The following is a 16,511-nucleotide window of genomic DNA, read 5'->3' as shown; positions in this document are numbered from 1 at the left end:
ATTCACACGCCCTTCTGGAGAGTACTCAATCCCTCCTAGGTCACTGCCTGTGATGCCAGGTGCAGTGAAGTCATGCTGAATGCTGAACCTGGCCCCCCAGCTCAATAGACCTTAGATCCGTGTAATGGAGTTCAGGGCAGCTTGTGCCCTGGACCAGAGTCATGTTGGTAGACCCACGGACTACCTAGCAGAACTGGCTTCTGAGTTGATGTCAGTACTGGATGTACGCATCCATTAGCCGAGGCTTCGGAACACTGATCATCTCATAGGGCATAAAGTGCAAGACGAACACTAGAACAATGTCACACACAAGAATTACCATAGAATTATCAGATAATGAAGTGCAAATGACATGAACACCATCAATAGTACTGACAGAGTACCAAAAGTCAGTAGGGATGCAGTATTTATGTCGCTGAGGAGAGGCTCTGCTCTAAAATGTCATTCGTAATGACTGAACTGATTGTGCTCTTCCCGGCTGACCAGCAGTCTTCAGTTCCACTATATTTGCTTAATGAATTTGTTACAGGGTCTTAGCTTCTTACTCAAAGTACTGCTAGACGTTGTTGTGTCCTGTCCAGTATTTGTTATGTAATGTTATGAGAGTAACAAAGGCGGTTCAGTTTGCACAGCTCTGACCATTTTCTGCTGAGTTACTCGCTGTCTGGAACCATCTTATGTCCTCTTCCCCCCCCCCCCCCCCATCCCCCCTTATGTCTTTGGTAAATCACTGCCGCTGAGGGAAAAGGGCAAGGACAGCCATAGCTAATCAGTGGCTCCCACAGGAACTTCTGTACAGCAGTGGACCTTAAATGGACTCTAACTTCATGTGGAAGAATTGCAGTTCTTGGCCAGGGAGAGACCATTCTGTATCTGCTCACTAGAAAAGCATTTTAAAGGTACCAACTCATGTGAGTTTGAGGGTCTACCACGCCTACAGGAAGGACGATATTACCAGAGACAGGGCTAAGGGTCAGGTGGCTGTTCATCATAGAGTAATTATGTAGACTGTTGTCGATGAAATCCATAAGCCTGCATGCAAAACATTCTAGTGCGCAATACGAGGACTCGATGATTTATGTCAGGGTGATCTCGTAGACGTATGAGAATATTCATGATTGAATAGAGGTCTTAAGTACATTCTAATGGTTCAGATACGTATTTCAAATTCGCTTGTTCTCTACCTGTGAAGATGAAGATGGGAAATCAAACTGCGGCGGTTTTTGAATAACTGTGGCAGACTGGAACGAATTGATGTCCTGACGAACTTCAGGCCAACCATGGAGGTGAATTTTAGAATATGCATTTCAAAGTGGTTGTGGAACAATGTGAGATAAACCACTACTCGACATCCTCCCATTTTAAGTCAAGTAGTGTTGATTAGGACACTCGAAATCTGACATTGATGCAAATTAATCTTCAAGGGTCGTAAAGCATTCCACCACAAATCATTGACAAGTATAACTGCACAACCCATCATACAATTAAGAAGAGACCTATTGGTGTTCATGATAATGGGCTTCTAAATAAAATATACAATCGTATTAAGATAGTAGATCCATGCAAACAGAAATTCAGCTTACGTGGTTGGTACATAGTTCAAAATGTCAATCTGTATTTGAGAAGTCCTATTTACCAAAGTGGTCAATAGAGATACTTAGTTTCCCAAGTGCGGCACACAAGCCCGAGAACTTACATCTGAAAGGACAGTGGTGGTGTAGAAATGGCAGTGTGTTCTTACACAGAAGATTTACCTAGAATCTCTGAACTACACGCGTTCTTCTTACAGCAGGACATAAAACATCGTGGGATCAAGGCTTTAGTGAAATGGCTCGGCTTCCCACCAAAGCACAGCAGATGGGTGAGCGCTCGCAATTTGCTATACAATAAGAGACGCAGAACTCAAACCACGCAGTAGTGTGACATGAGTGCTAGGAAACTCATCAACAGAGGTGGGTGTGGTGTTCTCGAGAACTTTCCATTTCAACTTAATATCCCTGGATACAGTTGCCGTGGCCGTGCAATAAAGTGGGAAAAAAGCGCCCAGCTTGTGGTGATAAGGGAATTAATACCCTAGATGCCGCATGCAACGAGCATGCTGTCACTTATGTTACATATGGAAGTCGTCGTATCGCAGACCTAAGACAAATGGTGGAACGATTCAGTTTCTACTCCCTGCATTTGCTGAGCTGTCGGCCATTGGTTGGTTACCAAGAGGAGCTTCTCCCGTAACTCAAGCTGTAAAGAGTGCAATAAATACAGGGAAGCAACTACAGGAGGCTAAAAGACATAATATGCCAGTGGAGGCCATCACTATCAATAAAGCACTATATTTAAAACCGTAGAGGAAATGGCTTGGCCTGTACATAAAAAAAGCTCATAGTGATACTGCTAGACAACACGAGTGGATCGCGCTATCATTCTATGAGCCATCTTTTTTTTTTTTTTTTTTTTTTCCTACACTTTCCCAAAATTCTCTCTGTAAAACGAAGTCGAGTATTCACCTTCCCTGCTACGAACCTGACGTGTTCATTCCATTTCATACCAATTTGCGGCATTGCGCCTAGATATTTAAGCGATGTGTCTGTGTCAAGATGCGCCCACTAACGCTCTATTTGGACGTTACAGGACTTTCTTTCTACTCATCCGCATTAACTTATATTTTTCTGCATTTGGTGCAAGCTACCATTGATCACACCAACCAGAAATTTTGTCTAAGCCATCTTGTGTATTCCCACAGTCACTCAACAACGACACCTTTCCATACACCACAGCGACATCAGCTGTCTGTCGGGTCATTTATGTACACAGAGAATAAAAACTGTCCTGTCACGCTTCCCTGTGGCAGTACTGGCGATATCACTGCCTGCGATGAATATTCGCCATCGAGGACAATGCTCTGGGATCTATTACTTAAAAAATTTTCGAGCCACTGACATACTGTATATGGGAACCTTTGTCAACAATTGCAGTGAAGCACCGTCTCAAACACTATCCGGAAGTCTAGGAATATCGACTCTGTCTGTGCCCTCCATCCATGGTTTGTAGGATATCAAGTGAGAAAAAGGCAAACCGAGCTTCGCGCGAGGATGCTTTCTAAATCCGTGCTGATTTGTGGACAGAAGCGTTTCTGACTTACGAGAACGTTACGGGAAAACATCATTATTCATAGATAATTAAAATAATGTCTTGATCGCAAGAATTTATTAAAATTAGTAATCACATGTGCAAATGGTAACTGGTTTCGATTTTATCAAAAATCATCTTGAGACCATATTTATGGAACGTTAAAGATTAATAGTCTTTAGAGAGAAACAGGCGACAAAAGTATACATTTCAGCTTCATAATAAATATGGATAAACAAATTGAATAAAACTCAGAATTTTCATACCATCAGATGGTGAACAGAGACTACAGCTGGAGCATTGGTAAGTGTCGAAGGACACTTCTGGTAACTCTTAAATAGCGTCAAAACGCTACTCGTTATAGGGAGGAAGCTCCGCCCCTTCGCCTGCCATATGAAATATTGAGAGCTATCAGGGCTTCACATACGATGGTAACATACGTAAAACGTGGAACATCGATCTAGATATAAATAAAATACAATTTTAGGAGTATATAAAGTAGGACGCAGAGTGTACTTTACATTGGCAAAAATAATTACGAACATATGCACACAAAAAAAAAAACTGACAGAAATGGAAGTAAGAACGCAAAACCGTCAGCTACGGGCATTCGTGGAAGTCCAAACTCAAATATTGAAGCAAAGGGAAGTGTAGCAACGCCAACCGTTGCCGTGGAGACTGTGGTTTGGAACCTCTCGACGCATGGTGTCGATGGGGAGGAATATGGCGCGCCAGGGCCGTCACGGCAGAACGACGCCGTCGGTCGCCTTTGACAAGGATCGATAAATGGCGGTCGGAATTGAATTTAAAAAGGTCTAAAAACTATCATAGTAAAACCGTGTATTTCCTTTTATTATTTTAACCATTCTGACATGGGTTCAGACGTTCTTTCGCCACTTACTGTTTTGCTGCCATAGGTTTTATACCTTATAAGATCAAATTCCGATCGCCATTCATCGGTCCTTGTGTGCATGGTGACAGACAGCGTCGTTCTGCCGTTACATCTCTGGCGCGCCATATTCCTCCCCATCGGTGGGGGGCGCCGCTACCCTTATCTTTGCTTTAATATTTGAGTTTGGGCTTTCACGACGCCCGTTAGATGGCGGATTTGCGTTCTTGCTTTCATTTCTTCTAATTGTTTACATACGTTTGTAATCATATTTGCCAATGTAAAATAATCGGTTTCCTAGTTCACATAATCCTAAAATAGGATTTTATTTATATCTAGATCGATGATCCGCGTTTTACGTATGTTATCATCGTATGTCGAGCCCTAATGGCTCTCAGTGATTTCATACAGCGGGCAAGGGGGCGGAGCTTCCTCTCTGTAACGTGTAGCGTTGTGTCGCTATTTTGCACTTACCAATGCTCCAGCCGTCGTCTCTGTTTACCATCTGATGGTGTAAAAGTTTTATATTTTATTAAGTTTGTTTGTCCATATTTATTATGTAGATGAAATGAGCACTTTTGTCGCGTGTTTCCCTCTAAAGAATATTAATGTTTAACGTTTCAGAGACATGGTCTGAAGAGATTTTTGATAAAATCTAAACTGCTTACCATTTGGACGTGTGATTTTTTTTTAAATAAATCCTTTTGATAGAGATTGGTTAGTATTTCAAAGAGCTTTTCGGACTCAAGGAAATTTATTATATTCAAACTCTGAATGTGTTCAAATGGCTCTGAGCACTCTGTGACTTAACATCCGAGGTCATCAGTCCCCTAGAACTTAGAACTACTTAAACCTAACTAACCTAAGGACATCACACACAGCCATGCCCGAGGCAGGATTCGAATCTGCGACCGTAACGGTCGCGCGGTTCCAGACTGAAGCGCCTAGAACCGCTCGGCCACACCGGCCGGCGGAATGTGTTCAAGAATACTGCAGCAAATCATTGTTGGTCTGTAACTATGTGGGTCAGTTCTTTTACCTTCCTTATATTCAGGCGTCACTTGCACATTTTGTCCATCCGCTTGAAACTTCTCTCTAGGCGACAGATTCGCGACCGTTTGCCATGTCATCCTATGCCATTTGGCGCCAGTCGGATGTTGTATGGTGGGCACGGGTCAGCAACAGCTCACACTGCCGTTGTCTGCTTTCCATCATGAGGCTGAATGGACCCAGTTCCAGTTCTCACACCAAGAAAATTATCCCTGCTTGTACCAGTAATGGAACCTAGGTACTTCACATGGCAATCAGATGCGCTGGCCACACAGCTAAGGAGTTGGATGCTTTTCATAATAATTAATTATAAAAATTTTTAGCCACGCCATGTCCTATACCGTGATAATGCGCAAAGTGAGATAGCAGACTTACTTCCTTAAACAACGAAGCAGTCGTTGCAAAACAAAATATTGAGCTCAATTTTAGAAAAGTGTTGGCAGTGAGTTACTTATAACATTTAAGAGATTGATGAATGTCATTAGACTCAGATAACTAATGGTTCTCATGAAGAAATATAAACTTTGTGTGAATATATTAATTATAGACGTGTGTAATAAAGTAGAAATAATAGTGTAGCAAATCTTTGATAGTGATTGTGTGTTGTCAAATAGTGTGACCTTCTTTCATGAGAATTGCAGAGATACTATACGTTGAACCTTCAATGTTCTCGTATTTTGATGTGTTGGAGTGTAAGCCACCAGTATTCCTACTCCTAAGGCTGCATGTGACAGTAAACAGCTGAACCTTCAAATTACCGACCTATCCACAGAGGTCGATTGTGCTTACAGTGACATCCTTTGACACTTCGTCTTGACATTTTCTACATTTCATGCACTCGCCGTCCTTACTGTACACTTCACACAGTCGTCTAATGAACCCCGTAAAATATTTTTGATCTTGTACCATAATCGGGGTCGTTTGTTACAAACTTACTTATCGAAAATATTACTAACATGAATCGCCTTACCAACTGCTCAAACATACGAAAAGGTACTCCGTACAACGTCGTGCGAGTCTTTCTTCTTGCTATTCACGCTCAACACATGCGTCTCCTATATTATAGAGGGAACAGTGAAGTCCTGTCAATTATTATACATGAACGTTTTGCAGCACTCTAGTATTTCCACGACAATTTACCTCGAATATACCTTAGACCGCTCTCTAACCTTAAATATACATCAAGAACAAGGCAAAATCATCATCAACTATCTATGTATTACGTAAGGCAACTAGATCTGGATGGAGTGCCCTATCACTCTGCTGCTGATTATGGCAGCCTGCTAATACGGGGAATAAAAAGGTTCATAACATCTCGGGCTATCCCTTTCGTGAACACCAGCGACTATAATCTCTTCTGTTCTGAAGCTGAGGAACTGTTCTTACAGTCATCTGCTCCACTTCAATCAGAGCCAAGAAAAGCCAGGGATGCATTACAGAAAGACAGGTATCCTGATCATCTGGAATGCATCGAAATTGAAGAATTGCCGCATGGTAATGGAGAGGGCTGTTGTACGCGAAAAATCCAAGGACAGCCCTAAGAAATGGCGCACTCATTGTGCGAACGTCCGTGTTCGCGCACATTGTTGGAACGGGCACTGACTGAAAGAAATGCCACCAATGGCTTATGTAACTATTCTGTGTAGTGTAAATATCTGATTATATCCATGTATATTCTGTGTAATACTTCATATTCTTCTGTTCAATCTTTGTTTATAAATTTTCAATTGATTTGCCCATTTCTATTTCATATACTTTAAATTCAATATGTTTTGTCTGGTACTTCTGACTCGAATAAAGAATAAAGAAGGCAATGACAAACGTAATAATTAACTTACTGATATTCATACTTGCTTAAAATTTTTGACATGTTGGATACCACACGTCCGTTGCAAGATGGCGTCAGATCATGGAACTGAGTGCTTTCTTATACCGACCACCTTATTAACTTTCAGACAGGCTGTCTGAGACAACTCCCCATTCATTCTTCCCAAGAGACATTAACCCAAATAACGTGCTGTGGGGCACTGCCAATACCTGCCCCCAGGGTCGACTCATAGAGCTATATTCTCACATAAGACGTGTGTCCTTTTGAACAGAGAGCAAGGAACGCACCACAGAAATGCAACTGGGTGACTATCAGCCATTGGTCTCCCCTCCTACACGTCTCCTCTTTTGATGATCATGGCAATGTTTCTCATTCTGCTGTCAACTTCCAATTGTGAATTTTCCTGCCTTAAAGACCAGTGGCGCTTTTTTAATCACCTAGATCCTCGTCAAGACTGTGTATCCTAAAACACCAAACACAAACATTTTGCCTATTCGTGATGTTGTAAATGACAATATTCACACAGAGATAATCACGAGACCTTATGTTCCTAGGCCAACACGAAGTAAGTTCCATCAGTAACAGACCACTTCCTGTGTTTTTTTTTTCATTTCAATTAAGATAGACGTATATAGTATTTAAAAGAGTTTTCTCTCTATATTAATGAAGCGTTGGAGGGACTCGCAGAATGAATTATTTTAAAGCGGTATTTGGTCGCAAGGACGCAGTTCATTTGAACACGGAAGAGCTGCAGCAGGATGGCGGTGGTGTAACTGAAGTCAGGAATATTACGAAGAGAGTAAACAGCGATTTCGAAATTACTGGTAGCTTTATTCATACATTTGATGTGCCAATGCTACCAGAATACGTTTGCTGGATTTATATGACTGAAAGGGGACCGTGTGTGTATTACCGAACACATCTGCTTCATGTGCCAACATGCTGGAGAACCACAGTAGTATGCAAAGGACGAACAACGTGTGATTCAGCTGCTCAAGAAACAAATAATCAATGCACTAATCCTACAGAAAATATCCACTTTGGAACAACGAATGTCTGGTCTTCATCCAGGAGAAAACCATGCAAGAAAAAAAGGTAGCCTAACACATCCCATACTTTGAGGCATAAAGAACGTTTAACAGTGGTTAAACACCTGACTAGGTAAGGCGGGGCAGACGTTTAAGAAACCTCCTCTCCTGACGGCGGGACAATAATTTGAGGCGCGGTTGTCTTGTTAGCCTACTATTTGCTCGAGTTCTGCATGTTATGTCGTTAAAGTCTTCTTTGAAGGCTCTTTCCAGGGCTACGGAAAACTGCATAGTTCCATGAAAATATATGCATAACAATTCTGGAGCTATGAACGTTAAAAACTACTTGCATACGTCAGAAAATGTGCTACATTATTCGTTACAAATGGTCGAAAACCGTGCATAGACATGTTTGCTCGTTCTTGATACATTTTGGGTAAATTGTCGTAGCTGCTTCACAAAAGAAATATCTTTCGGTGGCACAGACCGTGCTTTGTAGTGGCTAACTTAAAATACACATCGTTCTTTGCTTTTTCCAGTCAACATCATACAGGCACGCGCTATGTCAGTGCATTTACGTCATGCGGTAACGGTAAATTTCCTCCACCTGCCGCCACTTAAAAGTTCGTATCAAGAATGTCTCACTGAACTCATCATTGGGCTCCCGTTATAATTCCTCCTATGGGGGGGTTTTTAACATAATGTGCTGCGAAGCTCAGCAACCACGTGTTCCAAGTGGAAGTAACTCAGAACCTCTCGTCACCATATTCATTTCAGCTGACCACAGGGCCGAGCACACAATTCAGATCTATTGAAGGGTCGTTCACCGCTATCGATCTCTCATTGTGGTCTCCGGTCTACACCCTCATTTCTCAGTTGGAAGTACTAGACGCGTTCTACTACAGTAACCACTTCTCGTTCTGGAATCACCTGCTTCACAGAACTATGCCCAGAAACAAGCCTACCAGAGTGGGATGCAAAAAGGCAAACTGGACACAACACAGCCAACATGCCTTATTACAACAACATGACAGCGGCCAGCAGTGGTGAATCATATTAACGGTCTGCCACGCTAATGTGATATCCATTCCACAGTCTTCTTGCCTGGTGACGAGGAAGCTTAGCCTCTCGGTAACTTGGCGTCCGGCACCAGAAAAATAGGAGAGCTACGAGAGACAGTTTTCTCAGCGGACTTTCTTCACGGATTCTGCTGAGAGCTGAGTACGGTCTGTGTTGAAGACCTAGGCGGCTCGATTTCATTTTGCGAAATTCGCTCATTGTAGTGACCTCATTCGACAAGGCAACAAACAGCACGTTTGATTTTTGACATTTTAAAAGGAAACCCTTATATTCGTACTGTTGTCGAGAGCTGCTAAAATTCCTGCCTCTGTCTTAACGATTAAGTAAGCCTGGAAATATTTTCAATGTGCTTCTGTTGTCAATGTTGATGTGAGACCAGTATGTTGATCAGGAGTAAGGGCTTCTTCTTTTCACTAATGTGGTGGAAGCAATGTATTTCAGGCATGCAGTCCAGGCCTCTAACTGCAGCGGGAGTTGGACCATATATAAATGGTGGCTTCTCTTTGGGATACCTTTTCACAGTAGTTTCAGATTAACTTAATTAATAAAGCTAATTCAGCATATTTGAAGTCCATTAAAAGCCTTTGCCTTCAGCTCATACCGAGCGAGGTGACGGAGTGTTCGAGGTACTTCACTCGAACTCTGGGGGAGAAAGATTCACATTTCCGTCAGGCCGTACAAACTTGTCTTACGTGGATTTTCAGGTGGATATCGGGATGGACCTTTCTAAAGGATTCGATAGATCCCTTGCCACTCATTTGATAATGTGAGACAGTGTTCACGCGCTAATGGTCGTGTCGCCCATGGGGCTTCAAACGCTAATTGTTCTTCCTCTTTTCGTGATGAGACTTACGTCCTGGATGTCGATGTTGCTCTCTCTCTCTCTCTCTCTCTCTCTCTCTCTCTCTCTCTCTCTCTCCCTCACACACACACACACCTTCCTCTCCTATCTAGTATAAATATTTTTTTCCTTGTTAACTCGTCTTCAGCTTGCTATGTAATGTATACAAATGGTTGATATGGTTCTTCGTTAAAGCACCAAATATCTACAGTTCGTCATGGATTCCTGTTACCTAAGTCTGCTATTACACTGTTTAAATCGAATACTGGACTTCTCTTTCTGACAGTCATTCTTTTTTACACGCAGGTCATATGATTACTGAAGAACTTGAATTTCTGTGACGATAAGATGCGTTTCACACAAACGGGAGGGAACATTACCAGACACAGAACAGCATGTTGCGAGACACGAATGTTCACTGTTTCTTCCTTGTAAGCGGCTGAGTCGGCGCACGCACCAGAAGCATAATTGGATCATCACTCCCAAGAAAACTTTGCTGGCAGCTGCTCATCACCGGAAATTGCGTAGCGTCGCCGGCGACACGCCAGTCTGCGGCCCCGCCGGGCCAGTTGACGTAATCGCATTCCAGCAGTTCTCAAATACCCTTGCACGTGCATATCTGAGAATAAAGGCTGTAATCACTTTCTTATCCAATCACTCCCGAAGAGCGGTGGTAGAAACGTCTTTGAATGGTAGCGGCGTACGGAAGATTTTAATTGCGACAACGGCATCAACCGCTGCATGTCGCAGCTGTCATCTTTCTTCCCCTCCTCCTCCTCCACCTCCACCACCACCAACATATTTATCTTGTACTTATCGGCGTTCTCACACTCTGAGTAGTGATAGCTCCTCTGTAGGGTTGTCCATTCACTCGGTGCTTTTTTATGCTGTGGGTACTCTTAGATCTCTTGTCACACTGGAAAAGTTATTTTGTCTTAAACATTGTAACTGGTCCGTGTATATCTCTCTTCGTATATCAGTATCTTGGTACTCGTTTGTTGGTATTGCTTTCGGTATGTTACGAGGATTGTAGCACATATAATTCTCTTGTCCGTACGTTTCTTCTTCTTTTGTAGTGAAATCCTAGTCGTGACTCTTTTGTTTTCTCATCGTTCAATTTGCCATCGTTGTCCATGCTTTCCCGTTTGGCAGAAAACGACAGCTAGTTTGTAGAGTATGGCAAAGACAATGCAGCAATCTGTCCGTGTGTCGTACAACATCTGATCTATTCTAATTTGTGTGGAAAAATCTTAGTTTCAATCTTTCTTCTCTGCTCACCAGACTGCTTTTCAGATTGGCGGATTCACCTCAGATTTGCCAACCTTCCGTGATGATGTGTGTAGATCATGTAGGCACTTTGCTGTAACTGATACTTTCTCCTGGTGAGTGATTGTGCCTGAATTCTCTCTCTCTCTCTCTCTCTCTCTCTCTCTCTCTCTCTCTCTCTCTCTCTCAGCATCTCAGGAAGTTGTCGCCAGTCTGCCCCGTCAAATCCTTTTTCAAGTCGACGAAGTTCTGAGCCTGCTTTAATCTTCTCAAGAATTATCGGAAATAGAGTGTTGGCTCGTGAATTCACATTTCTGAAGCCTCATCGAAGTCTTCGTTACCAGTTTGAATGTCCTATAGTGTTCATATCTATTTGCAGATTATTTCTTTGGTAATGGCACTGTAACACGTTAAAAAGGTCTTTCGGAGCCTCCAGGAAGTTCGTCATGTAGCTGTTCTCCAGTAGCTTCATGCGTTCCGCTAGTATATCTGTTACTTCAGTAGCTTTCTCAGGTTTTAGCTGCCTAACTGCAGGGTTAACACATCGTGCACGATATAGTTTCCCCTCATCTTCCGCATCGACTTCTCCTGTGTCCTCCATTTCCAGATCCTCTTTGTTTCCTGCATACTTCTTTTCGAGGTGTTGTTTCCGTCCTTCTGCTATGTCTTTCCGCTCAAATAGTACCAGTCCATCATCATTTTGGACGCCACTGCATTTTATTCGTCTATTTTCAACGAACTATTTAACTGATTTATAGGCGCATCCCAGTTTCGGTACCTTTATCATTTCAGTAACCTCTCTACATTTGTTCTCCAAAAATTTTCGTGTAGTCTCTCTTGACCCGCGATTGATATTTCTTCTGTCTTCTGTCATTCTTCGCTATTGTCTTGTTTTCTTGGGTCTTCAAATTTATTTTTACTTTGCTTTCTGTAATCAATTCTTTTTATGGTTTGTCTTACGTGTCCCGACTACTTAATTTGCTGCCCGTAGGATATTACTTTTCAAGAACTCCCATCTTCCTCCAACATTTCCTGTGTTCTTTTTAACTGTAGTTAGGTTTGCTTGTTCCTTGTATGCCGACCTGGCCATATCATTATTTAGTCTATTCAGATCCTACTTATCAAAAGTTCTTTCCTTAAGTCTTTTTTGAATTTCAGATCAAATTCTCATATGACTATGTCGCTTATTTGATTACGGAACTTTCATCTAACCAGAATGAAACTGATTTGGTATCTCCTACTGTCTCGCTGGATGGTGTTGGAACCACGTCTTACGTATTACAAGTTGGTGCTGTGTACAGAGTTCTACAAATCTTCTTGTTCATTTCTTTTTCCAAGATTCTCCCATAATGATAAGCTTGTCTTCTTTATTTGTCTTGTCCTTTAACTCTACTTACAGCACCTTTTATCTAATTATACACTGTTTTCTACTTCTAAATCTTCATGTATTCTCCGCAGGCCACCTCACGGTGTGCGGTGGAGGGTGCTTCGTTTACCAACGTCACTTCCTCCCCCCCCTTCCCCCCTTTCCTGTTCCAGCCGCGAATGGTTCGCGAGAAGAAAGATTGCCGGTAAGCCTCCGTCAGGGCATGAATCTCTCTGATTCCATCTGCATGGTCTTTTTGCGAGATATACGTAGGAAGAAACAATATATTGGTTGAGTCTGCCAGGAACGTAGGCTCTCTGAACTGTACGGAAACCATATCGTGATGCAGAATGCCTCGCTTGCAGTGTCCGCCACTGAGCATTTCCGTGATACTCTCGTGGTTACTAAATGAACCTGTAACGAAACGTGCTTCTCTTTATCGGATCTTTTCTATTTCCTCTGTTAATCCTCTCTGGTACGGTTTCCAGACTGACGAACAATATTCAAGTATTAGTCGAACGTGTGTTTCGTAAGCTACCTCCTTTGCTGATGGACTGCTTTTCCTGAAGATTCTTCCAACTATCCCATTCGGGTGCCTTCCATACCCGCGATTATTTTTATGACGTCATTCCACTTCAAATCGCTCCGTACCCATAACTACTAAATATTTGTTGGGAGTAACTACTTCCAGCTATTGTTCCGCAGTCCTGTTATCATACAGTAACTACTTTCTGCCAGTGTATAAGCAATGCGTTTGATTTGTTTATGTTGAGGATCAGTTGCCGCGTTTTGCACCAAGTGTCAATCCTCCAAAGCATTTCGCTACAATCCGCCAGCGTTGCGACTTCTCTCTCTCCATGGAACAGCATCAACCGCTAAGTGCCTCATGGAACTTCCATCATTATCCACTATGTCATTTATATATATATTGTGAAAAGCAATGGTCTTACAACACCCCCCTTGATGTGCCACCCGGCCACCCGAAGTTACTTTATCGTCTGAAGATCTCTCTCCGCCGAGAATGACATGCTGTGTTCTGTTTGCTCGACACTCTTCAGTCCAATCACTAAGTTGATCATATGTTCCGTGATGATGATACGGACCCATACTCCGAGGAGCGTAGGGGGACGATGCGGGAGACCCGCACCGCCGACTAGGCGAGGTCCTAGCGGAGGTGGTTTGCCATTGCTTTCCTCCGACCGTAATGGAGATGAATGATGATGAAGACGACACAACAACACCCAGTCATCTCGAGACAGGGAAAATCCCAGACCGCGCCAGGTATCGATTCCGGGACCCCATGCGCGGGAAGCGAGAACGCTACCACAAGACCACGAACTGCTGTTCTTGTATTCCGTACGCTCGTATTTTGTTTATTAGGCGGCAGTGCGTAACTGTATCGAACGCCTTCCGAAAGTCTAGAAATACGGCGTCTACTTGAGCATCTATATCTACTGTTTTGTGGATCTCGTGGACTAATAGAGGGAGCTGGGCTTCACACGATCGTTGTTTTCAGTACCCATATGGATTCATACAGAGGATATTTTCTGTCTCCAAAAAGTCATACTCCTTGAGCATAGAACATGTTCCAAAATTCTACAACAGACCGACGTCAGAGATACAAGCCCATAGTTCCGTGCGTCTGTTCGACGAATCTTCCTGGAAACGGGAATGACCTGTGCTTTTCCCCAATCATCAGGAATGCTTCTTTCCTCCAGAGACACACTGTACTCTGCTGCTAAAAGAAGGAAAATTTCTTTCGCATAGTCTGTGTAGAATCGAGTTGACAACCCGTTTCGCAGGCGGACTATCGAACTTTTCATTCAGTTTTCTATTTTAAAAGTTTTAACGCCTTTATGTGGATGTATGAATGGTCGGTCAATTTCGTATAATTACTTTAGCTATGGCTGACTTCTGCTTTGCGCAGTGCCCTTGAACTTCGTCCATTAATACTGCTCAACGTTGACAGTGCTGGAGATGAAAAAATGGTTCAAATGGCTCTGAGCACTATGGGACTTAACATCTATGGTCATCAGTCCCCTAGAACTTAGAACTACTTAAACCTAACTAACCTAAGGACATCACACACATCCATGCCCGTAACGTCACGCGGTTCCAGACTGAAGCGCCTAGAACCGCATGGCCACACCGGCCGGCACTGGAGATGAAATTCTCGTGTTGATCTATAAAGTAATCTGAAACCAATTTCTTGGCACTCTTGCTAAACAGAGAGGCCATCATACCTGTCTTCGTATTCCTAGTTAGAGCCGTATTCAGTGATGATGTAACGGCCAATAGGCTAATTCTCTGTTCTACATAGTCGAAAAGTTTCGGGTCTGTTTGTCACACGCAGATCTAAGATGTTATCTTCATGAGTTGGTTCTCTGATCAGCTGCTCTATCTAATACCACAACATAACCCAGAAATTTACGCGAAATATTCTCAAAGTTCCCCTTCAGGTGTTCCGTCATTATTGCTGCTGTGGCATGCGCTTTATAAAAGCATCCGATGGCCATGTTTGATTCACCTTCAACACTTATCTTCGCGGGTTCGATTCCCGGCGGGGTCAGGGATTTTCCCTGCCTCGTGATGACTGGGTGTTGTGTGTTGTCCTTAGGTTAGTTAGGTTTGAGTAGTTCTAAGTTCTAGGGCACTGATGACCATAGCAGTTAAGTCCCATAGTGCTCAGAGCCATTTGAACTTATCTTCGCCGAAATCGTTTCCCATTCTGAATCTGTAGCCCTACTAATCTTGTTACATATTATCATATTTTTAATGGTTATAACCACGGCTCCACCAGCAGATTTCAATCTATCTTTGTGATATACATTCTAGTCGGAGTTTAGAATTTCATTGAATTAACATCGGGTTTCAGCCAGCTTTCTGTCCCGAGTAACCTGTAGCATTGTTACCGTTTACAAGTGAAACTAGTTCCGGGGCCTTTTCATATACGCCTCTGCAGTTAACTAACACTATATTGACATTCTCTTTCACTGATACGCTATGACGAATGCTACTCTGTCTGGAATCGGAATGCGTCTTGGTAGGCCTGTGGAGGGATTTCTGTATCTTAAGAGTCCACGTGTGCACGCCGCACGTACACCACTAACCTAGCAGATGTTTCCTGCGTATAGTGCTTACCTGAGCTGTTGAGGGCCTTTTATATTTCTCCACCCCATAACTGTGGGCGAGACATCCGCATCCAAAATCGTCACAGAGTCGTCTGAGGCTCTCACTCAGCTCCAAACCTAAGAACCGCGATCGGTCCTGGGAGCGGTGCTACAAAATGATAGCTGTGCTTCCACCCTGCGAGCGAGGCTAGCTGTCTTCACTAAACCGGCCAGCCGCCTGTAGGAACCGAGGATGGCCTCTGAACTCAGGCGGCAGGCATCTTTCATGCCGACATAAGCCCGATTTGCAGCAGGAGACACTCATTGCGCTACGCTCAGTCGCTGCTAAAAATGCGTCCTCCACATCTCGGACGACCCCCCCCCCCCCCCCCCGGCAAGAAAACATAGTGGATACTGGCCTTCTTTCCCGACCTACCTGCTGTTTTCCTGACGGGTCCCATTACGCGCCTAACATTGGAGTTCCCAATGACAAGCAATCTCACCCTATGTGCTTTTCCGGACCTCTCAAGAAGGTCGGCCACAGTTCCAACAGGCGATGCATTCCGTGCTGGATCAGACGGACTTTCAGCAGCGGGCAATATCTCGAACATAATTTAAGGCATAAGGGTCAGACGTGCGCCTTCCGCCCAGAGATTCGCGACCCCTCCACTGTTAGCCTTCCACCATCAGATGAGTATCGACCGGCTGGGGTGTACCGATCGGAAAGTGCAGTGGCATCGGAGATCCAGACGACGCCATAGGCTCCAGAGAGGACAAATCATTCTTCTCATGTGTCCCAACGCCAACACAGCCCAGGGAAGCAGTCTGAAGCCTTTCAACTACCCCCAGCAAATCTTCCAGCTGTTTAGACAGCTACCAGTTCCCCGTACAACAGATGCAATACCTTTCCATCTTTAATCAGTCTTC

The 16,511-nt window shown here is 43.4% G+C and overlaps 1 protein-coding gene across 1 annotated transcript in view; it reads left to right on the top strand.

The window, feature by feature from the left end:
• Window positions 1-16,511, top strand: part of LOC126249725 (dual specificity protein phosphatase Mpk3) — a 183,358-nt gene that overhangs the window by 105,474 nt on the left and 61,373 nt on the right. The window lies entirely within an intron of this gene.

This window comes from Schistocerca nitens, chromosome 3 (assembly GCF_023898315.1).
Source record: "Schistocerca nitens isolate TAMUIC-IGC-003100 chromosome 3, iqSchNite1.1, whole genome shotgun sequence".
Taxonomy (NCBI): Eukaryota; Metazoa; Arthropoda; class Insecta; order Orthoptera; family Acrididae; genus Schistocerca; species Schistocerca nitens.
The sequence above is the reverse complement of the archived record's forward strand: the minus strand, read 5'-3'. Positions and strand labels throughout refer to the sequence as shown.